Source organism: Nyctereutes procyonoides, unplaced genomic scaffold (assembly GCF_905146905.1).
Source record: "Nyctereutes procyonoides isolate TBG_1078 unplaced genomic scaffold, NYPRO_anot_genome, whole genome shotgun sequence".
In the NCBI taxonomy this organism is placed as follows: domain Eukaryota; kingdom Metazoa; phylum Chordata; class Mammalia; order Carnivora; family Canidae; genus Nyctereutes; species Nyctereutes procyonoides.
Genome location: NW_026575031.1, coordinates 11,410,904 through 11,434,057, shown reverse-complemented (window position 1 = coordinate 11,434,057; position 23,154 = coordinate 11,410,904).

The window sequence follows — 23,154 nt, the reverse complement described above, 5'->3', positions numbered from 1 at the left end:
CAAATGCTTTCTCTGCATCTAATGAGAGGATCATATGGTTCTTGGTTTTTCTCTTGCTGATATGATGAATCACATTGATTGTTTTACGAGTGTTGAACCAGCCTTGCATCCCAGGGATAAATCCTACTTGGTCATGGTGAATAATTTTCTTAATGTGTTGTTGGATCCTATTGGCTAGTATCTTGTTGAGAATTTTTGCATCCATGTTCATCAGGGATATTGGTCTGTAATTCTCCTTTTTGGTGGGGTCTTTGTCTGGTTTTGGAATTAAGGTGATGCTGGCCTCATAGAATGAATTTGGAAGTACTCCATCTCTTTCTATCTTTCCAAACAGCCTTAGTAGAATAGGTATGATTTCTTCTTTAAACGTTTGATAGAATTCCCCTGGGAAGCCATCTGGCCCTGGACTCTTGTGTCTTGGGAGGTTTTTGATGACTTCTTCAATTTCCTCCCTGGTTATTGGCCTGTTCAGGTTTTCTATTTCTTCCTGCTCCAGTTTTGGTAGTTTGTGGCTTTCCAGGAATGCGTCCATTTCTTCTAGATTGCCTAATTTATTGGCGTACAGCTGTTCATAATATGTTTTTAAAATCGTTTGTATTTCCTTGGTGTTGGTAGTGATCTCTCATTTCTCATTCATGATTTTATTAATTTGAGTCTTCTCTCTCTTCTTTTTAATAAGGTTGACTAATGGTTTATCTATCTTATTCTTTCAAAGAACCAACTCCTGGTTCTATTGATCTGTTCCACAGTTCTTCTGGTCTCAATTTCGTTGAGTTCTGCTCGAATTTTAATTAACTCTCTTTTGCTGGGCGTCGGGTCGATTTGCTGCTTCTTCTCTAGCTCCTTTATGTGTAAGGTTAGCTTTTGTATTTGAGTTCTTTCCAGTTTTTGAATGGATGCTTGTATTGCGATGTATTTCCCCCTCAGGACTGCTTTTGCTGCATCCCAAAGATTTTGAACAGTTGTATCTTCATTCTCATTAGTTTCCATGAATCTTTTTAATTCTTCCTTAATTTCCTGGTTGACCCTGTGGAAGGAGCCTCGGTGCCCATCGAAAGATGAATGGATAAAGAAGATGTGGTTTATGTATACAATGGAATATTACTCAGCCATTAGAAACAACAAATACCCACCATTTGCTTCAACGTGGATGGAACTGGAGGGTATTATGCTGAGTGAAGTAAGTCAATCGGAGAAGGACAAACAGTGTATGTTCTCACTCATTTGGGGAATATGAATAATAGTGAAGGGGAATATAAGGGAAGGGAGAAGAAATGTGTGGGAGATATCAGAAAGGGACACAGAACATAAAGACTTCTAACTCTGGGAAATGAACTAGGGGTGGTGGAAGGGGAGGAGGGCGGGAGGTGGGGGTGAATGGGTGACGGGCACGGAGGGGGACACTTGACGGGATGAGCACTGGGTGTTATACTGTATGTTGGTAAATTGAACACCAATAAAAATTAATTTATAAAAAAGAAAATAGTAATGGAATCTAGTTTTAGATAAGTTATACTAGATAGGTGTTACATATTATTTACTTAGCTAGATCTATCTAAAATGTGTGAGTTTTTATTTTTTTTTGGTCCATGTCAGATGCTAAAATGAATTCTAAGTTGGGGTAACAGCGTTACAAACTGTTATTTATGCCAAATTTTCAGTTTTATTTAATATATTAGTAAAATATTTCTTGGTTATAATTCAATTCCAACTATGATATATTATAATTCCTGTAAACTATGAAATAGCTTAAGTAGGAAGTATGAAGCCGGGGATCCCTGGGTGGCGCAGCGTTTGGCGCCTGCCTTTGGCCCAGGGCACGATCCTGGAGACCTGGGATCAGGTCCCACGTCGGGCTCCCGGTGCAGGGAGCCTGCTTCTCCCTCTGCCTGTGTCTCTGCCTCTCTCTCTCTCTCTGTGACTATCATAAATAAATAAATAAAAATTAAAAAAAAAAGGAAGTATGAAGCCTTCTGACTAAATATTATCTCTACATAAATCATGTGTTTAAGATTAGGAGGTTTAAAAATCCAGCCTCAGTGAAATATCACCAAAGATCTCATCATTTTCAAGCAACGTTCTGGTTTAAGGCTCTCGTGTGACTTATAGAACAGTGAACTATGAAGTTTGGCCTATGGGAATTACCCAATAAACATGAAGAGGATACTGTGTAACTTACCAAATAGCTTCCATGTCTCCTTTCCTGAACTTTTCAAAAATTCATTCTGGTTTGACTTTCAAATTCCTTTTTTTTTTTTTTTAATTTTATTTATTCATGAGAGACACATACAGAGGCAGAGACACAGGCAGGGAGACAAGCAGGCTCCATGCAGGGAGCCCGATGCGGGACTTGATCCTGGGACTGCAGGATCATGTCCCGGGCCAAAGGCAGACACTCAACCACTGAGCCATCCAGGCGTCCCAACTTTCAAATTCCTATTGTCTATGTTTTACTTGCCAGTTTCTGCATATTAGTTTGTGGGGTTTTGTTGGGTTTGGGGTTTTCTTTGTTTTAGCACTTCTGTTCCCTTTAACAAAATGCCATGGAAAAAGTGTGTGGGGGTTAGTTTTTCTACAAAATATATTGAGCTATTTCTTGGTAAGAAAGTAGGATTTTTTTTTTTTTTTTAATGAAAATTTTCAGAGACCCCATGAATGTAAGGCCAGCCCTGGAGCAAGACAGATCACCTCTGTTCCCTTGACTTTCTTAGGATTGCAGATCTGACCCCACCCCCACCCTCCTCCATTATCTTTCCTTCCTTCCAGAGGAATCCAGCTGGCAGCAGGATATATGCCTCAGACAGTGGATTTATGGCCTGGCATGAAGAAATGGGGTGAAGATGAGAGTTTCCTGGACTTCTATTCATTAAAACATAAAACCTGTGAAGGCTACAGGCAAATCCTAGTTCCAACAGGCTCCTTTTTTTTTTTTTTTTTTTTTTTATTTATTCATGAGAGACACAGAGGGACAGAGACATAGGCAGAGGGAGAAGCAGGTTTGTGCATGGAGCCTGATGTGGGACACGATCCTGGAACTACAGGATCACACCCTGAGCCAAAGACAGACTCAACCACTGAGCCACACAGGCATCCGCCAACAGGCTCTTAATCACTTTATAGTCTGGCTGGAGTTCAGCATTATCTGAATACAATCCCATTCCATCCTGTCTTTGCTTTTTTGTGTAAAGTCCAGCATATTTTTTAAAGCTCTAAGACAAAATATTACATAATTTACAGTGTTTTAGCCATTTATATATATACATATATATAATATATATGTATATATATTATATATATAAATATATTTGGTTTGAGAAACATTCTCATGATACCAGTAACTGAAATTGGGATATTTCAAAAAGTTGATTTAATTTTTGGAATTTTTTTACAAGGTATATTGAGACTACCTCCAGATGCTATTCATTTTATAATCTTATAATTGTTCTTTGAAGATCACCTCCCTCCCACTGAACATATTATAGATTATAACACAAAATTCCTATGTATTTTAAAAATTAAATAGGAAATGTAACAATATTATATTTTTGGAGAGCATCTTGGGTCATATTCTTACTCCTACAAACAGGTCAAACTCCCATTAGGGATGGGTTGAGAAACTGTGGCCTGCCTGTAGGATAAAATCCATCCTCTTGGTAATGACATACAAAATCCTCCTAATTTGGTGACTGCTCACTTCTCCACCGACAGTTCCATCCTGTCCACAACCACTCCCTACCTCTCATGTGTCAGCCATACCAAACCACAGCCAACTTTTGGTTTAACGGGGGAAATATTTGCTAACATTTTTTTGAGATTTTACTGCATTTCAGACACCGTACTGTGCACTCTAATAGTTAATTCTCATGATGGTATTTTGATGAATATTATAATCTTCATTTTACAAATGAAGAAACGGAGACCAGAAATTAAGTGCCTTGCCAATGTCACATAGGTAGAGGCATGATGCAGGATTGGAAGGTCATAACTCTTAAATAGTTATAATTAGTAAACAAGTAATACAAAAGGGATCCAGTGTAGAATAATGTAGTCAAAATCACAACCAAGTTTTAGATAATAGATGTATAAAAGTAATGGAAGTATAATAGTTCAGGAACACTCAACTTTCTAGCATTTATATGCGTGATTGGTAAAAAAGTAGCCAGAAGTTTATTTCATAATTGAGTTCTAGTTTTCTAAGGTACTAGAATGGTACTAAATGAGGTCACTAGCCTTTCCTCTCTTCATTCCTCAGCCCTCATTCCCATGACTGGGAAGGGTTGGGACCCAAGCCACAGGGGGCTTTCCTGTGGCTTTCCTCTATATACTGCCACTGCTTTGCCCCCAAGACAGTGCACTTCTGCACCTGGGGGAGGGGCTGTTTCACGTTACAGTCAACATACATTAGGACCCACTGGTCACAGCAATCCCCCAAATCTTCAGTCAATGCTTATATTGCTTGGGGAGAGGGAAGGGTCGCTAAATCAAGGAGAAGGGGTTGTACCCACCACTGGACCATCACCAAGACAGGATTGAAATGAAGAAACAGTTCAGAAGTTCTACATCGAGAATGTGAACCCATGACACAAGCCTCCAGTAATTCACAGAAATTTCCAGGAAGTTAGTGAACTTCCCACAAGCCATGGAATTATGGGTTGAAGCTGATCTCATCTTGGTTGAGAGTGGGTAAGATCTAGTAGATATCCGGGTTAGTTAGTAGGTAGCTCCAACCCAAATAGATGCTTTCCCTGTGAGCTCACACAGAGGTATGGACTCAGAGCAGGCTGTTCAGATTTCCATCCTGGCCGCCCCCTTCCTAACAGTGAGATTTGGGATCATTTATTGAACTTTTCTGTGCTTCAGTGTCTCCATCTGCAAAGCAGTAATATTAACTGTCCCTACCTCATGTGACTTTTATAAGGATTAAATGAGCTACAGAGTAAAAGTGCTGAGAACACATCATTATTACATGTTAATCTCTTTACAAATGCACTGCCTATCATTTTTTTTACTTCACTGGGCAGTGCCAGTCTTGCAGGTCTCAGAATAAGGCCAACTTTCTTAGCCTCTGCTCCTTTTTCCCTTCTTTATCTGGAAGATCATTTCCCCAACTTCTTTATCTTACAAAACCCAACTCATCCTTAAAGTCTCTCCTCAGACATCATCTCCTTCAGAAAGCCTTCCTTGCCCTCCCTATGTGGATTAGGAGCCCCTCCTCTGTGCCCGTCTTCCCTGTTGGTCACTGTGAGAGCCACCACTGGGCTAGCCCCTAGGGAGGGACCTAGGTCTTCCCTTTGAATTTCCAGTGTTGGAGACACAGGAGGCCTGTGAGAACGTTGGAAACTATAATATCCATTTTTGCACGGAAATTTTTTTTAAAGATTTTATTTATTTATTCATGAGAAACACACACACACAGAGAGAGAGAGAGAGAGAGAGAGAGAGAGAGAGAGAGAGAGGCAGAGACACAGGCAGAGGGAGAAGCAGGCTCCATGCAGGGAGCCCAACGTGGGACTCGATCCCAGGGTCTCCAGGATCATACCCCGGGCTGAAGGCGGCACTAAACCACTGAGCCACCCAGGCTGCCCCTGCATGGGAATTTTTTAAGGAGCCCTAAGATACCCCCATTGTCGATGCTGTAATCTCTTTCCCATAATGTAACTGAAACCCTAGCATAAAACTGTACCTCTGAAAAAAATATTCCAGATTGGCCATCTCCCAATAATAAAGAATTGGGTTTGGGGAGCCAATTTGGTTTTTTTCTTTAGGGGCCTGATGTGGAGCTCAATCCCAGGACCCCAGGGTCATGACCTGAGCTGAAGGCAGATGCTTAACTGACTGAGCCACCCGGGTGCCCCCAAAGAAGAGGGTTTTTTATACTTAAACAATATATATAATTATAGTACAGCTATTCAAGAATTTCTGGTTATTTTCTATCTCTAAGATTACAACGGAAATTATCTGCTTTTCTGAAACACCCCAATTACACAATTAACTGCAACTAAATTGGTGTTAACAGCCAGTACTTTTATCACTTACAGAATCTGTGTATTCTGTGGTAGCCAGGAGCTAGTTCCTGTCAATTCCAGGCTTGCCATGACAGCTCATTTGTTTTGCAAAGACACTTAACGTTTAGAAGATGAACAGCTACTATTTTCAGCTTGAAATTGGGGGACAGCTCACACTACTTTGAAAGTAGTGATGGGGTTTAAGTCAATCTTTATTGTCACTGTTAAAACATTTAACTGAGTATACACAAGTACAGTAAGAGGCAAAATAACAGATTCTGGTCTCAGCTTTGCTGGGGTGTCTCATTGGACAAGTTATTCTGTTTTGCTGGCCCTCAGTCTGGCTGTCTGAATAATAGTATTAGTGATAATAATAATAATAATAATAATAATAATACACTGATTGAATGCTTCACACTGTACATGCCAGGCACTGTTCTAAAAGCTTTTTAGGGGGATCCCTGGGTGGCGCAGCGGTTTGGTGCCTGCCTTTTGCCCAGGGCGCGATCCTGGAGACCCGGGATCGAATCCCACATCGGGCTCCCGGTGCATGGAGCCTGCTTCTCCCTCTGCCTGTGTCTCTGCCTCTCTCTCTCTCTCTCTGTGACTATCATAAATAAATAAAAATTAAAAAAAAAAAAAAAGCTTTTTAGGTATTCGGGAATCTTACCAAACAACCCTATGAGTTATTATTGCCCTGGTTTTACAGATGAGGAAACTGAGACGAGGAGAGTTTAAGAAACTGGCCGAAGGTCAGTTAGCAAGCGGCAGAGCTGGGATTCAAATCCAGACGGGTTGGCCCCAGCATCCATGCTCTTAGCCCTTCGGGATCCTCTAATGCTGAATTTCATGATGCTCTCGGCTGCTCTGGGCCACAGCAAGAACCTGGCTGCGTGTGCAGCTGCGGGTGGGGGAGTGTGAAGAGGAGCGCGGAAGGAATGTGCCTGCTTCAACAATTGTGCAACGGGATGGACAGGTTACCTTAACTCTGACCTCATCTCTCCCAGAACTGCCTGAGGCTTACTAGCATTTTTTTTAAATAAATGAAGACCCTGAGGGGCTGTGCAATTCCTGCCTCCTCTCTTGTGTACTTTGTCGGTGAGCCGTCGAGGAGAGGTGGCATAGTGTGATGGCAAGGGCGAGTTTGGGTCCAGCCTGAGGGGCTCAAATTCAGCTCCGTGAACTTAATCTCTGGGTGACCTTAGCAAGCATCTAGACCTCCCAACTATAGGAGGTAACATCCTGGATTTCCCAGGTCAGCTTGGGAGTGAACTATGGTGATGTCCATAAATTTCTCTGTGACTGAGAAATCCTGAGTATCTTGACTAGACACATCTACTTAGTATAATGCGGGTAGACACTGACACCAGGGATTCTTCTAAGGATGGAAAGAAACTGTTATCTGAGATTTCAGGTCAGATCATCCTGACCATCAGCCTCTTCTCACCGGGGTGGAAGTGACCCCGAGTTTATATCCAGGTTCCATCAGTATGAACTTAGGTAAATTACTTGACCTCCTTGGGCTCTGTTTTTTCATTATTAAAGTCAGAGGTCATAATGTCACTTGGTCTTGGGACTGTTTTGAGGACTACGTGAGGTGATGCTCACAGAGCACCTGGCACGTGCTGGGTGCTCACTGAACGGTGACTGCAGCTGCCAGTGTTCCCATTTTGTTTTCCTGAGCCTCCCTGGCCTCACTAGAAGCCTTCCTGACATCCTACAAATAACCTCAAAGTCATAACTTCAATATACAATTGAGATGCAGGATCTGAGTCACTCATAACCACCCCAGCACAGATCATGCCATCAGTTCAAGGAGGACATCTTATTGGGCTGGCACTTCCTCCCACCAAGATCCTGGGCTTAGGGCTGCTTCTGGGCAAGGCATCCAAGGCAGAAACCGTGAGTCATGAGCAGAAGGACCTAAAAATTCTTAGGAAGATTCTCAGTTCAATACACCCACCCTCACTAAACCAGGACCTAAAATAGTTTTTCTCTAGAGGGAAACATAAGTCGAGATGTGTCTCTATCATGTCACAGTGACAGAATGAAGGCTTAGATTAAAGGGAGTTCCCGGGAGCTGAATCACTGCCTGTAATGCCCCCTACCGTGTCCCTAGGACAGGCTCAATTAACCCTAGCACAGCCAATGTCTCCCAGTACCTGAAACATCAAATTCACAGACTACCCCCTTATCCTCCAAACACACCATCATCCCTGTACTTGGTTCTTATTTTCACAGGCTACATCAGTAGGAGAGGGAGAGGCTTCATCCTGCACCCTCCTGTGGCCATCCCTGCAGCCTATATAGACTTGAACTACTCTATAATCACACTGAGTTCTTCCTCTCATTCCTCAGTGGACTCAATACACCCATAACCCAACCACCCAAGATGCATGTGGACCCTGTCCTTAAGATACTGTACGCACTTAAGATACTTAAGTCCACATGCATCTTGCCCCATCCCATCCTTAGCGTCTAACACAACGAGTGGCACAGAGTGGGTCTCAACAGATCTTCACTGAATGAATGATAAGTTAATAAATTCTGACATTAGAGAAGGCATGAAAGTCTCTCCCTGGTACAGAATCACTAGAGTAATAAATACCTTCTAGAACTGTGCTGCCCAATGTGGTAGTCACTAGCTATATGTGGCCATTTAAATTTTAATTGTTATTAATTAAAACTAAATAACGCCATAAAGTTACACCTACCATATGCTCCAGCCATTCCATTCCTAGATATATACCTAAGAAAAATGAAAGCATATGTCCACACAAAGACTTGCCTAATGATGTTCGTAGCAACTTTATTTGCATTGGCTAAAAACTAGAGAAAAGAAGCAAATGTTCATCCACAGATGAATGGATAAAAAAAAAATTGTAGTATATCCATACAACAGACTGCTACTGAGTGATAAAAAGGAATGAACTATTGATACACACAACAGACATGAATCACTGAATAACTATGCTGAGCAAGTAGACAAAAAATAAATATTATATAATTCCACTTATATAAAATTCAAACTATTTGTACAGACTGGAAGCAGCAGGTCCACGGTTGCTTGGGGACGGGGAGGAGCAGTGGAGGGTGAGGGGGAAGGCTTACAAAGGTGCATGAGGAGACCCTGGGCTGAGAGAGATGCTCACCGTCGGGCTCACCGTCGGGACTGTGGTGATCATTTCACAGGTATGGGGGTCATACACATACCAAATATTATTTTTTTAAAAGATTTTTTTATTTATTCGTGAGACACAGAGAGAGAGAGACAGAGACACTGGCAGAGGGAGAAGCAGGCTCCCTGTGGGGAGCCCGATGTGGGACTCCATCCCAGACGTCGGGATCAGGACCTGAGTCAAAGGCGGACGCTCAACTGCTGAGCCACCCAGGCGTCCCCATACCAAATATTATTAAGCTGTACTTTTTAAATATGTGCTGGATATTGTTTGTTAACTATATCTCAATTAAAATTGAGTGTTAAAAAATTTCAATAAAATTAAAAATCCAGGGGCACCTGGGTGGCTCAGTGGGTTAAGAGTCTGCCTTTGGCTCAGGTGGTGATCCCAGAGTCCTAGGATCGAGCCCCACATCAGGCTCCCTGCTCAGCGGGGAGCCTAGCCCTCCCTCTCCCTCTGCCCCTACCCCCACCCATGTGCTCTCTCTCTCTCTCCCAAATAAACAACAACAACAAAAAAAAAACCTCTAAAAAATCAGTTCCTAAGTCACTTTCACCACATTTCAAGCACTCAATAGCCTATGTGGCTCGTGGCTACCACACTGGATGGCAAAGACAGAGAACATTTCTGTCATCGCAGAAAGTAGCAGATTGGCAAGGGCCCCAGAAGCCACCTGTGCAACCCACCCCCAGAGCATAAATCTGCAAAATTCCTGGAGGCCCCTGTGGCCTCCCTGTTCCCAGGGCTCACCCCACAGCCCACTGCGCTGGGCCCCTGGGCAGGCTCACCAAGCTCTCCCTTTCGCCCTCTGTGCTCCACTAGCCCCTGGGCCCTCAACCCTTCCCCATCCCCTCCCCGTCATGCCCTCACCCTCAGTAAGTATCTCAAATCTCTCCCTTGCAGAACTGCAAATTAAACCTCCCTTGATCCTGGCCCTGCCCCTGGCTACTGCCCCACTTCCCTCCCTCCCGAGCAAGGTCAGGCCAGCAGGTGGCCTGTCTCTGCTTCTCCTCCTTCTCACCCTCGTTTACTAGGCTGGATTTTACTGCCTCCTCTTTTTTTTTTTTTTTTAATAAATTAATTTTATTGGTGTTCAATTTACCAACATACAGAATAACACCCAGTGCTCATCCCGTCAAGTGTCCCCCTCCGTGCCCGTCACCCATTCACCCCCACCCCCCGCCCTCCTCCCCTTCCACCACCCCTAGTTCGTTTCCCAGAGTTAGGAGTCTCTATGTTCTGTCTCCCTTTCTGATATCTCCCACACATTTCTTCGCCCTTCCCTTATATTCCCCTTCAGTATTATTCATATTCCCCAAATGAGTGAGAGACAAGACTCCATCAAAATCCTAGAGGAGAACACAGGCAACACCCTTTTTGAACTTGGCCACAGTAATTTCTTGCAAGATACATCCACGAAAACAAAAGAAACAAAAGCAAAAATGAGCTATTGGGACTTCATCAAGATAAGAAGCTTTTGCACAGCAAAGGATACAGTCAACAAAACTCAAAGACAACCTACAGAATGGGAGAAGATAGTTGCAAATGACGTTTCCGATAAAGAGCTAGTTTCCAAGATCTATAAAGAACTTATTAAACTCAACACCAAGGAAACAAACAATCCAATCGTGAAATGGGTGAAAGACATGAAGAGAAATCTCACAGAGGAAGACATAGACATGGCCAACACGCACATGAGAAAATGCTCTGCATCACTTGCCATCAGGGAAACACAAATCAAAACCACAATGAGATACCACCTCACACCAGTGAGAATGGGGAAAATTAACAAGGCAGGAAACCACAAATGTTGGAGAGGATGCGCAGAAAAGGGAACCCTCTTGCACTGTTGGTGGGAATGTGAACTGGTGCAGCCACTCTGGAAAACTGTGTGGAGGTTCCTCAAAGAATTAAAAATAGACCTGCCCTACGACCCAGCAGTTGCACTGTTAGGGATTTACCCCGAAGATTCAGATGCAATGAAACGCCAGGGCACCTGCACCCCGATGTTTCTAGCAGCCATGTCCACAATAGCCAAACTGTGGAAGGAGCCTCGGTGCCCATCGAAAGATGAATGGATAAAGAAGATGTGGTTTATGTATACAATGGAATATTCCTCAGCCATTAGAAACGACAAATACCCACCATTTGCTTCGACGTGGATGGAACTGGAGGGTATTATGCTTACTGCCTCCTCTTGACCAAATCTCTCCCCTGAGGTCACCAGTGCTCTTCCAAGTAATGGCACCACTGGATCTATTTTGGCCTTTTCCATTACTAGGTTCCAAACTTCCTCTATTTTCAATTCATAAACCCGTCACATGGTTCAAAAATTAAAGCCATATAGACAGCTACATGGCAAACATCTCACTCTTCTGGCTCTCACCATTCTCTCTGTCCATCCCCTAATAAGTAATCACCTACATTAGCTGTTTGGGTGTCTTCTTCCAGAACTTACCACCCTCCCTCCCACCCCCCCTCCCCCTTCCCACCCCACACCCAGCTCTCTGTGCATCCAGGAACTGTCCTCTCTGATCTTTCCGGCCCCCAAGAGTGCTCCCTCAGGCTTTTGTTTAGCTGACTTCTCACTGGATCTGCAAGGATGTTTCTTAAGGCTTTATTTTTTCTAGAGGAGCTTTAGGTTCCCAGCAAAACTGAGTGGAAGATACAGATTTCCCATAGACCTCCCCTCAACACACACACACAACAGGTATCAACACTCCCTGTCACGGTGGTTTCAATTTCTTACAATTGGTGAGCCTGCACTGACACTTTATTATCACCCAAAGTCCAGAGTTTACACCAGGCTTCATTCTTTACATTGTACCTTCTCTGGGTGTGGACTAATTTATAGTGATATGTATCCACCATTATTGCACCATATAGAGTAGTGTCACTGCCACAGAAATCCCTCTGCTCACCTATTCATCAAGCCCTCCTCCCTAGTCCTCCTCAACCACTAGTTTATTGTCTCCGTAGTTTAGCCTTTTCCAGAATGTCACACAGTTGGAGTCCTGCAGTGTTTAAACTTTTCAGATTGCCTTCTTTCGTTGAGTAATGTGTATTTAAGCTTCCTTCAGGTCTTTTCATGGCTTGATAGCTCTTTTCTTTTTAGCACTGAAAACATTCCGTTGTCTTGAGGCACCACAGTTTATTTACCCATTCACCTTTTGAAGGACTGTTGTTAAAACCTACTGTTGGGAAGCCTGAGGAAAGGTGTACTTTGGGGGGTTTCTGGGTTGCTCTAAGTTGTTCTGGAGGACAGTCTGGCAAAGTTTATGAAAACAAGACATTCAAGTAGCTGTGCCCTTTGACCAAATTATTCCACTTGTGGACATTTTCCCTACACAAAGAATTCAAAAGAGAAAAAGCCAAAACAAAATGTTTGCCTAAGGCCAGAATTCTCAGGGGGAAAGGACTGGAGTGGGGCTGGGGGGCAGACCCTACCCTAGAGGGTAGAATCTGAATTGCCTCGAGATTGTTTTTACAGTCAACACCTACTTCTGTCCTTTTCCTGAGTTTCTGGTGTCTCACATTCTTGCCTAGGCTCTCCTGATTAGGCATTCCACCCTATACTTCCATTTAAAATTTTTTAACTTTATAACTGAAGTGTTAAATATATTTTTAAGTGCTCAAATGAAAGATAAATTATCACAGAGTGAACATACTCCTATAACCACGCGGGTGAAGAAACCTAACATCACCAGCCCCGGAAGGCCTTCTCATACTGGGTCCCCATCCCTGCTTCCATCCTCCCCATGCCTGAGATCTCCGGTGTCCTGACAGCTAACGTAAGCAGTTTTGCGCCTTATACAATTATTATCATAGAGCATGCATTATTTTATGCCTAACTTCCTTCAGAAGTCAAGTTTATGCCCAGTTTTTTGTTTGCTTCGTCTGTTGTTAGGAATTACATTGCATTGATATATTACAATTTATTTATCCAGCTGATTTTTCATGGACACTTGGTGTTTCCAGTTCTTGGCTACTACCAATAATGCTGTTATAAACAATCCCATATGCCTCTTAGTGTACATGTGCACACATCCGTGTTGGGTGTATACCAAGAAGTCTATGTTCTAGAGTATGTCTGTGTTCAGCTTTTTTTTTTTATTTATTTAATTTATTTGACAGAGAGAGAGAGAGCACATGCAGGGGGTAATGTCAGGCAGAGGGAGAAGCAGGCTCCCCGATGAGCAGGGAGCTGGATGTGGGGGCTCAACCCCAGGAACCTGGGGATCAAGACCTGAGACAAAGGCAGATGCTTCCCTCACTGACTGCACCACTCAGGCACCCCCTATGTTCAACTTTTAAAAAATAATGTCGAACAACTTTTCACAGTTGTGTCACTTTGCACTTTCTCCAGCAGTGTGTGAAAGTACCTGTTGCCCCATATTTTTGCCAATTTGGTATTGTTAGTCGTTCAGTTTTAACCATTCTGGAGGGTATGTGGTGGTAGTTCCGGTGTTCTATTTGCATTTCCCTGATGCAAACGGAGGTGAAATTTCTCCCCCTAGTGGGTAAAATCTGAATTACTTGGGACATTTTTTTTTTCCTCGGTATTCGGTATTTTCTCCACCTCTTTCCTCCCCCAAGAGTCTAAGAATAAGAAGTTGACCATCTTTCTTAAATTCATTGTCCACTGGAAATACTCTTTTATGGACTGTCCCCTTAAAAGTCTCTCTTTTTAAAAAAATATTTTATTTGTTCATTCATGAGAGACACAGAGAGAGAGGCAGAGACACAGGCAGAGGGAGAAGCAGGCTCCGGGGAGCCCGATGTGGGACTCGATCCCGAGACTCCAGGATCACGCCCTGGGCCGAAGGCAGATGCTCGACTGCTGAGCCACCCAGGCGCCCTTAAAAGTCTCTTGCTCATTTTTCTATTGTATTCTTTAGATTAATTTTTAGGAGTTCTTCACAGAGTCTGACCCAGATCCTTTGTTGGTTACACCTGTTGTTGCACGCATCTTTTCCACCTTTAACTCTCAAATCACCTTATTTTCACCTGTACAGGAGGCTCAATGCAAGTTCAATTTTGATATACTCAGAAGTGACCAGTAGATGGCGCCCTAGCCTCACATCTGAGCCTTCCACTGACTGCCTGAATTTCAGCTAAACCTCCCAAGATATTTTATAAATGAGCAACGTTAAAGAGAAACCAAACTTTAAACCATTATGCAGCTCCATGGAATACAGATAGGACTTCTTCTTTTTTTAAAAGACTTTTTTTTTTTTTTTTTATGATAGTCACAGAGAGAGAGAGGCAGAGACACAGGCAGAGGGAGAAGCAGGCTCCATGCACCGGGAGCCCGACGTGGGATTCGATCCTGGGTCCCCAGGATCCGCCCTGGGCCAAAGGCAGGCGCCAAACCGCTGCGCCACCCAGGGATCCCTAAAAGACTTTTTTTTTTAAAATTATTCATAAGAGACACACCGAAAGGTAGAGACACAGGCAGAGGGAGAAGCAGGCTCCATGCAGGGAGCCCGACGTGGGACTCGGGACTCGATTCTGGGGCTCCAGGATCGTGCCCTGGGCCGAAGGCGGGCGGCAGGCGCTACACCGCTGGGCCATCCAGGGATCCCAAGACTGGGCTTCTTGAAGGGAACAACACATTAATCCTTTTTTGCTCAGAATAAAAGAATAAAAAGTTCTTTACCACAAGGCAGAAAAGCAGGGGTGAGGCTGTCCTCAGGCAAGTAGGCACCAAACAGAATCTGGGAAATATCCTCAGAAACTGTTTCACTCTTTTTTGTAAGATGATGATGATGATTTTATTTGTTTGTTTGTGTTTGTTTGTTTGAGAGAGAGAACACAGAGGGAGAGGGAGAAGCAGACTCCCCGCTGAGCAGGGAGCCCAATGTGGGGCTGAATCCCAGGATCCTGAGATCATGACCTGAGCCAAAGTCACACGCTTAACCCACTGAGCCACCCAGATGCCCGTTTCACTCTTCACAGAATTGCTAGGGGGCACCTAGCACAGGGTCTGAGAGGACAGCAGAACTAGGATTGGAGAAGGGGTGAGATATTTCTCTACTTCCCCTTCCTTATTCCTTTTTTTTTTTCTTCATTAGTTACATTTTGTGATTGCTGAAAACTGACATGGTGTGAAACCAGCCCACCCACTGTGATGGAAACGGTGTTTGTAGAGTGAACATGCTTGAAATGTGATGAGTGGCCTGTCTTCTCTGCATCTCCGGTGGATGCTCCCCTTGAGCTGCCCCACACATGGTCTTGGAGAGACCTTCCATCTTGCTTCTCTTCCCCAATCCCCTTCCCCAATGAATGAATAAGTGAGTGAATGGATGAATGAGTGAGTGAATGACAAGGTCCTAGCCTTCCTGAGCTTAGAAAGCTGAGCATCTAAATCCCACACTCAAAGGAAGATCCCAAGGAGGATGCAGAAGCCCTACAAGTAAGTAGAGACAGCTCCATGGAGAGGGAGCTAGGAGGGAGCCCGAGGAGACAGGCTGCCTTGTGATGGGCTGTGACCAAGGACAAGGGAAAGCCACCTTTAGCTGAGGGAGAGACATCAACCAGGGACTGAGGCATATTTGGGATGTGGTGGAAGGGGACCTCTTTCCTCCAGCCTCCACAATGGTCATGGACGGGAGGGAACACAGGAGCATCAAGCCAGAGATACAACTCTGGGGTCATACAACTCTGACTCATTTCCTGGGGTCACCAAGACAAAGTTTTCACTGCTATGTGTCACCACCTCTGCTGTCACCAAGACCTAGTGCAAAGACGGACACATTTAGAACGTGCCCAATGAACTCTTCAGTGCTTTTCTTTCTCCCTGTGCAGAAGGGGGTCCAGGCTGAGTTAGCAGCCCTGAGGCTCTCTTCTGTCCCACGTCCGTTCAGACCCAGCACTACCCGCCTGGCATTGCAGCCTCTGAGAAATAAACAAAAAGAGGCTCTAGTCTCTTTTGTTTTCTTCATTGCTCAGAAAGCAGGCTTTGCCCCATCATCTACAATGTGGAAGTTCCAACCGCCACAAGATTTCACACCTTCAAGGACAGAGGGCATTGCGCCACTCAAACTCCCTGGTTCTGGGCTGCCAGGGTAGGTGTCTAGGGACTGGGCTCTGGGTAAGGCCCAGGGCCCAGGGGTCCAGTACCAGGAAAGCCCATGTCTGCGGGTAGAGGGGTGCCCAGGGCCAGGCTCTGCTGCCTCTAGGCCTTACTATAAACAGGGATGCTGAGGCTCGCTGCCCATCCCCTGCCACCCAGACCAACACTGTCCAGGGCCGGGGCAGGGAGGCAATGCCAAAGGAGATCCACATTGGTGGAAATGTTATCCCCTAAAATTTGAGGTTTGGAGTCTCTCCCTTTTCTCTTGACCCAGATAGCACTTAGTTGTTTCCTGGGGCCAATCTGTACTGCTTGCAAGAGTGAACTGTTAAATTTTCAGGGATTTGGCAAACCAGTTGTTCAGCAGCCATCATTTAAAAAATGAAATTATAGGGATCCCTGGGTGGCGCAGCGGTTTGGCGCCTGCCTTTGGCCCAGGGCACAATCCTGGAGACCCGGGATCGAATCCCACGTCGGGCTCCTGGTCCATGGAGCCTGCTTCTCCCTCTGCCTGTGTCTCTGCCTCTCTCTATGACTATCATAAATAAATAAAAATTTTTTAAAAATGAAATTATAAAAACTGACAAGAAAATAAGTTCTAGGGGATCCCTGGGTGGCTCAGCGGTTTAGTGCCTGCCTTTGGCCCAGGGCGTGATCCTGGAGTCCCGGGATGGAGTCCCGTGTCAGGCTCCCCGCATGGAGCCTGCTTCTGTTTCTCTATCATGAATAAATAAATAAAATCTTTAAAAAAAAAGAAAAGAAAAGAAGTTCTAACTTCTGAAAAGCAATGAATACTTAAAACTCAGCATTTCCTAAATAATTGTGGGTTGTAATTACACAGGCTCTTGAGGCCATCTCTACCTACTGTGTCTGTGCGGAGGGGGTATTACAGGAGAGGCTAAGACTGTCCCAATTCTGCCTTCAGTGCTGTCACATTGACACCTTGCAACTGGTCACAGCAGGGATATTTACACCACAGAAACCAGTAAAGGCTACCGGTCAGGGCTTTCTGCCCCAAGTGCCTGTTACACATTGGCCAGCGCCCCGCACACCTGGCGACAAACACCCTTGACTCTCCCGGGGCACCGCAGGGAAGGGCCTGGCTCCCCCATGGGCAGACAGAACCACCTCAGGAGCTCAGCTCCGCACGGTTCAGCTCCTGCGTACCGAACTCTCCTCAGCTCTGTCACCTGTGTCATTCCTGCTCGGCGCCCTCATTACCCTCAGGCACTCCTGAGCTCCTGAGGCCGTACAAGTTCCAATCAGAATTTCATCCATTAAACACCCTCTGAGAGGTACTGCATGCCGGGCACTGTGCCAGGCACCAGGGATGGGAAGGTGAATAGGGCCCGGGCCTGGCCCTCCAGGGCTCATGGCCTACTTAGGGGAGAGCCACATAAAGAGATCATAAGTTGTAACGATGCCCCGAGGTAAGGACAGTGGTGGAGTGTGCACAGTCCTGCAGGACTTTGGTGGTACACATGCCAAGCTATAAGCCTGGGCACCTTTCTAGCCACTTGGGTCTCCCTCACTCCTAATAAGGGACCCCATGGAGGGTCCCTTCCTTTCCCAGATGCCCTTCTGTCCCCCAGCAAAGTGTAGCTCACAGGAGTTAAGCCCAGAGCCAGACACCAGGCTCCAGGGTAGTGGGTGACAGTGGAAGGTCAGCCAGGTCCTCTTAATCCATCCACGCCTAAAAAAGTGTTTGCATCTAAACAATTAATTATAAAATTTATCTTAATATCCATCATATACTCAGAAAAATGCTGGAGTTTCATGCAAATAAAGGTACAAGGAAATAATTCTCAAGACAAGGGTGCGTGTGAACCTGAGGACTTTACTTTGACTATGACTAAGCAGGAGGCAGGGCTGGGCCCCAGGAGGCCCCGGGAGGCCCGGTGTGGTGGGGCAGCTGAGGGGAGGCGACCTGCTGCCCAGCCTCACTTTCCTCAGGCTCTTGGCTCAGGGCCCCTGACTGACCTTCCACTGTCACCCACCACCCTGGAGCCTGGTATCTGGCCCTGGGCTTAACTCCTGTGAGCTACACTTTGCTGGGGGACAGAAGGGCAGCCGGAAAAGGAAGGGACCCTCCATGGGGGCTGGGGCAGCTAGCCCCCAGCTGCTTCTAGCACTTTACCCTGGCCAGCCTCACGGTTGCGTCTGGGTTCCTGCACTTCCCCACCTCCAGTCAGGGCCTTGGAGCTGAGGCCAGGTCTCTGAGCAGTAGAGGTCTAGTAGGGAGGTGAGCATAGTCCTCCACCCACTCTGCAAGCCCCCTCCCTCTCTGGAGGAGGCTTCGTTCTGTCTGGAAGGCCCCACCTGCAGCTGCTTAACCTCCAAATCCCACGCTGACCTTCTGACCCAGAAGTGGGGGCAAAGCTTGACCCCACCTGGCAGGCCTCACCCAGGCAGGAACCCGGAAGAAGGACTGACCCTCGGAAGGAGTGGCTGCTAGGATGGCTGTGAGGAGGGAAGCCAAGCACAGGTGTGCTCTGTTTACCTCCCTGGCTCCCAAACATAACTGGGCCCTCCCTGCCTGACAGGGTAAAGTCCCTTCCAATGAGCCCAGCCCTCAAGCCTCTGCAATTCAGGCCATAACCTGCCCATCCAGCCTATCTCCCCCACCAGTCTCGACCCCAAACTCTCTCCTCTCATAGCAAACCATCCTCAGACTGCACCACACCCTCCAGGCCTCTCTGGCTTTGTAGGTGCTGTTCCCTCTGTCTTTAGTGCCCTTCCTGGCATCTCCATAGAGCTAGCTCTTTCTCATTAGACCCAGGTCAAAGGTCATCTCCCAACCTCTGTGCAGAGCTTCTTCTCATCCTCCCCTTCCTCTCCCCTCACCCCCCACCCAGGCACAGTGTGCTGGGAGTGCTTCTGTGCCCCCCCTTACAGCATAATAAAGAAAATACAAGCTCATGAGTCTGTGTCCTCACTAGACTCTCAACTCCTCAGTGATTGTAATTGTATCTTTATCTTCAAATTCTTAGAGCCTGGCACATAGTAGACACTCAAAAAAAAAAAAAAAAGGAACAAATGGCTCATCAAAATCAGTATATGGACCTTGGATTTATTCCAGAGCTAAATTAGGAAGCAAGTCTCAATGTTACACAAGAGTCCCCTTCCAGCTCATTTATTCAACACATACTTTTTGAGTACCGTTATGTGCAAAGCCCTGGACAAAGTACTAGAAACTCAAAAGCTGGAGTAGACACAGGAATTTAGAGTTTGGGGGTACAGAGAGGCAGAGAAGAGGACTAGTTGGAAGGAAATGTCTGACCTGACTGACCTGCTGGTGCAAGCAGGTGATTGCATTTAATCTTTTTTTTGTTTTAAGAGTTTATTTATTCATGAGAGACACAAAGACAGGCAGAGACATAGACAGAGGGAGAAGCAGGCTTCCTGTGGGGGAGCCAATGTGGGACTCGATCCCAGGACCCCGGGATCACGACCTGAGGCTGAGGCAGACACTCCACCACTGAGCCACCCAGGCATCCCGATTGCATTTATTCTTATGCTAGCCCTACAAGGTGGGCACCTTTATTATTATGCTCACTTTACAGATGAGGAGATTGAGGCTTCACAAGTGGAGAGACTTGCAATGGCGTAACTAGTAAGTCATGGGGGCAGGATTTGAACCCAGGCTGCCCTCAGACACTACATGCCCAAACAGAAAGATCTGGTATAAGCATTTTCTTTTCTTTCTCTTTCTTTCTTCTTTCTTTCTTTCTTTCTTTCTTTCTTTCTTTCTTTCTTTCTTTCTTTCTTCTTTCTTTCTTTTTTTACACAGATTTTATTTATTTGGTAGAGAAAGAGCAAGAGACCACAGGCAGGGGAAACAGTAGGGAGAGGGAGAAGCAGAGTCCCCACTGAGCAGGGAGCCCGATGTGGGGCTCAGTCCTAGGACCTCAAGATCATGACCTGGGCCAAAAGCAGACACTTAACCAACTGAGCCACCCAGGCGCCCCAAGTGTTTTATTTTCTTAATTAGTGATCCTCAAGATCGTCTGCATACCTCAAACACTTGGAGAGCTTTAAAGAGCACTGGTGCCCACCCTGGTGCCACCAAGAGATCCTGATGTAATTGATGGGGGGTGCAGCCTGGGCACCAGGGGTTCTAATGTGCAGCCAGGGCTGAGAATCCCTGTGAAATGAGGGAGCCTGGTGTCAAAAGTGTAAAGGGAGACCCACCTGTAGCCGAGATGCTCCTGATTGTATCAGCATCCTGTTTGTCCACAGAGCTTTCTTGTCCCCTTGGGAGGGGCCCCAGACAGTGTAGGCCGGGCTGGCACTTCCTCCCTGGCATTCTCTCAATGTTTCACCAGTTCTGACCTTCTTGTAACATTGGAGTTGCCAGAGACAACTTACTGGGGAAATTCCACGGTTTCCATGTGGGGAGGTAAGGGGAGGGGGTGGGAGTACATGGGTTTTCCAGGCCGCCAGCCACCCAGCTTTCAGTATGAAGGAACCAAGATCTGTGGGTCATAGCGAAGACAGCTGATGTGAGGACCCTGGGTGGATGGCTTGTGGGCTGCAGGCCTGAAGGGATCAAAACAACCCCCCACACGTCCCGGTAGGCAGGCCCTGTGGGAGCAGAGTGGGGAGAGGGCTACTGGGCCCACTGTCTGGCTACTGCCAGACTCAGCAGCCACTGGCCCCCCTGCACTCGTAGGTTCCCAGGGACTAGGAGAATCCCCAGAGCCAGCAGAGCCAGGCTATGTGGCTGCAAGCAGCAAGGCTGGGTTTCCCCTTCTTAAGCCCAGACAGTGACTCAGGGAACAAGTATCAAAAGCAGAGGGTGACCTCGGCATCCTTGCCCAATGGCAAGCGTGACCTTGCCCAGAACCCTCTTAGGAGCCCAGGGCCCAGTGGGATGGAGATGGGTAGTGAGGTGTAGGCATATGGAGCACAAAGGACACTGTCCTCATTTGCTGGGTGCCTTGAGTCCCTTGCTCCTCACAGAGGTGTCATGAGCATAATTTCATTGGATCCGCACACAGCACTTGAGGTGCAACTTTTCAGTGCAACAAGCTCGGGGCTTCCCAGATCACACAGTCCCCTGGGCAGTGCCAGGCTCCTACCCCGGGAGATGGGGAGAACGGACTTGGGCTACTTCCAGATCTCTCCCAATGCCAAACTTCCTGCCTCTCTGGTTCTAAGTCATGATTCCCGACTGCCTGACCTAGAGAAGCCATCACTTAGTGCCTGTTCTTCTCATCTTGGGCCTAGGATATACCTGTGGTTTCACCCCACCATGACCCTACAGGAAATAGCTTTCTTTACAGGAAAACAACTGAATGAGGCACCAGAGCAGCCACAGTGCAAGGTGGGTTTCACCCCCATCCTGTACTTATTCATAAGGGGAGAGATCCCAGGGACACCTGGGTGGCTCAGTGGTTGAACGTCTGCCTTCAGCTCAGGGCTTGATCCTGGGGTCCTGGGATGGAGTCCCACATCAAGCTCCCCACAAGGAGCCTGCTTCTCCCTCTTCCTGTGTCTCTGCCTCTCTCTGTGTGTCTCTCATGAATGAATAAAATATTTTAAAAAAAGAAAGGTGGGGAGAGATCCTGTTTCCTTTACCTTTGTATAAGCTCCCTCCCCACATTACCTAGCGCAGTACTCAGCACAGTGGCTGATGCTCCTCAAATGTTTTCTGAATGACAAAACCCAGTAAGGAATCCTTTTGTGAAGACTCATGCCATGATTGACCTTTGGCATACTTAATCTCAGGCATTTTAAGTATTCATTTATTCAACAAATATATGTGATGAGTCCCTGCTATCCACCAGGCACACGCCAGCTGCTAGTGATCCAATGGTAAGCAAAAAAACAAAAAAACAAAAAAACAAAAAAAAAAAAAAACCAAAAAGCTCCTCATGGAGCTCCACTCCTGTGGGGGAAGAAGTTAATATTGCCCAAATCCATTTAAAATGACACTGCGATAAGGTTTCTAAAGAAAAGGGCCACAGGACTGTAAGTGTAGGGAAGAGGGCCTGCATAGGGTCAGAGAAGGCTCCCTTGAGGAAGAGGTTGGCACATTAATCCACAGGCCAGGCGCACGCTGGCTGTGCGTGATCTCCCCGCACCGTCCCGAAGGCCCCAGGGAAGCCCGAGTCTCCTGACTGCCCCATCCTTGCTCAATGCCACCTCAAGCTTTTAGGTGTAAGTTTTCTGGTCAAGAGGAAAGAGGATTTTTGTTTTTTTATGCAAAGCAGCTTAAACTGGAACTGACCTCACCATGGGCGTCTGAGGTAGTTTTCGGTGACCCTGGAGGAAATGAGCCAACTTTCCAGGAACCCCGAGGACACACCCTGATTGCCCAACAGTGCAGGGCAGTGCAGCTCAGACGCCTCCCAGGCCCCTTCCCCAGCCTTGGGACCCTGAGGGGACGCCCTCCTCAGTGTCAGCTCCTCTAGAGCCAAAGACCCACAGGGGATGACCCCAGCTGGAAACTTCCCCAGGGACAGTGCAGGGTAAGGTCAGGGGCAGGCCTGGAGAAGTGACTCTCATACCAGCCAGTTGATACTCAGAGACCAAACTGTCAACAATCAGGAGGTGGCTGGTGACAGTTCCTCACCCCCCTACCCCCCACCTCCCACCCCTTGCTTTGCCTCTGAGCTGCCCTCATGCCTTTTCAGGGCCCTTAGCTCGTGCTCATAATCCTACTGGCCCAGGGCAGGCGCTGCCTCCATCAGCGCGGCTTCTTTCTGGCTTTCTGCTCAGCTCGCTTTCTCTCTCCTGACTGGCTTCTCTCCGTGTCTACTCCCTCGGTAACTTGGGGTGCAAGTGGCTCTGCGATGGCTTCTCAGTCTCGACTTTTCTCCCCAGGTTGTGTGCCTCTGATCATAACTCCTGCCTGTCTCTTCCCTGAAGCTCCAGAGAGGCTCTGACCAAC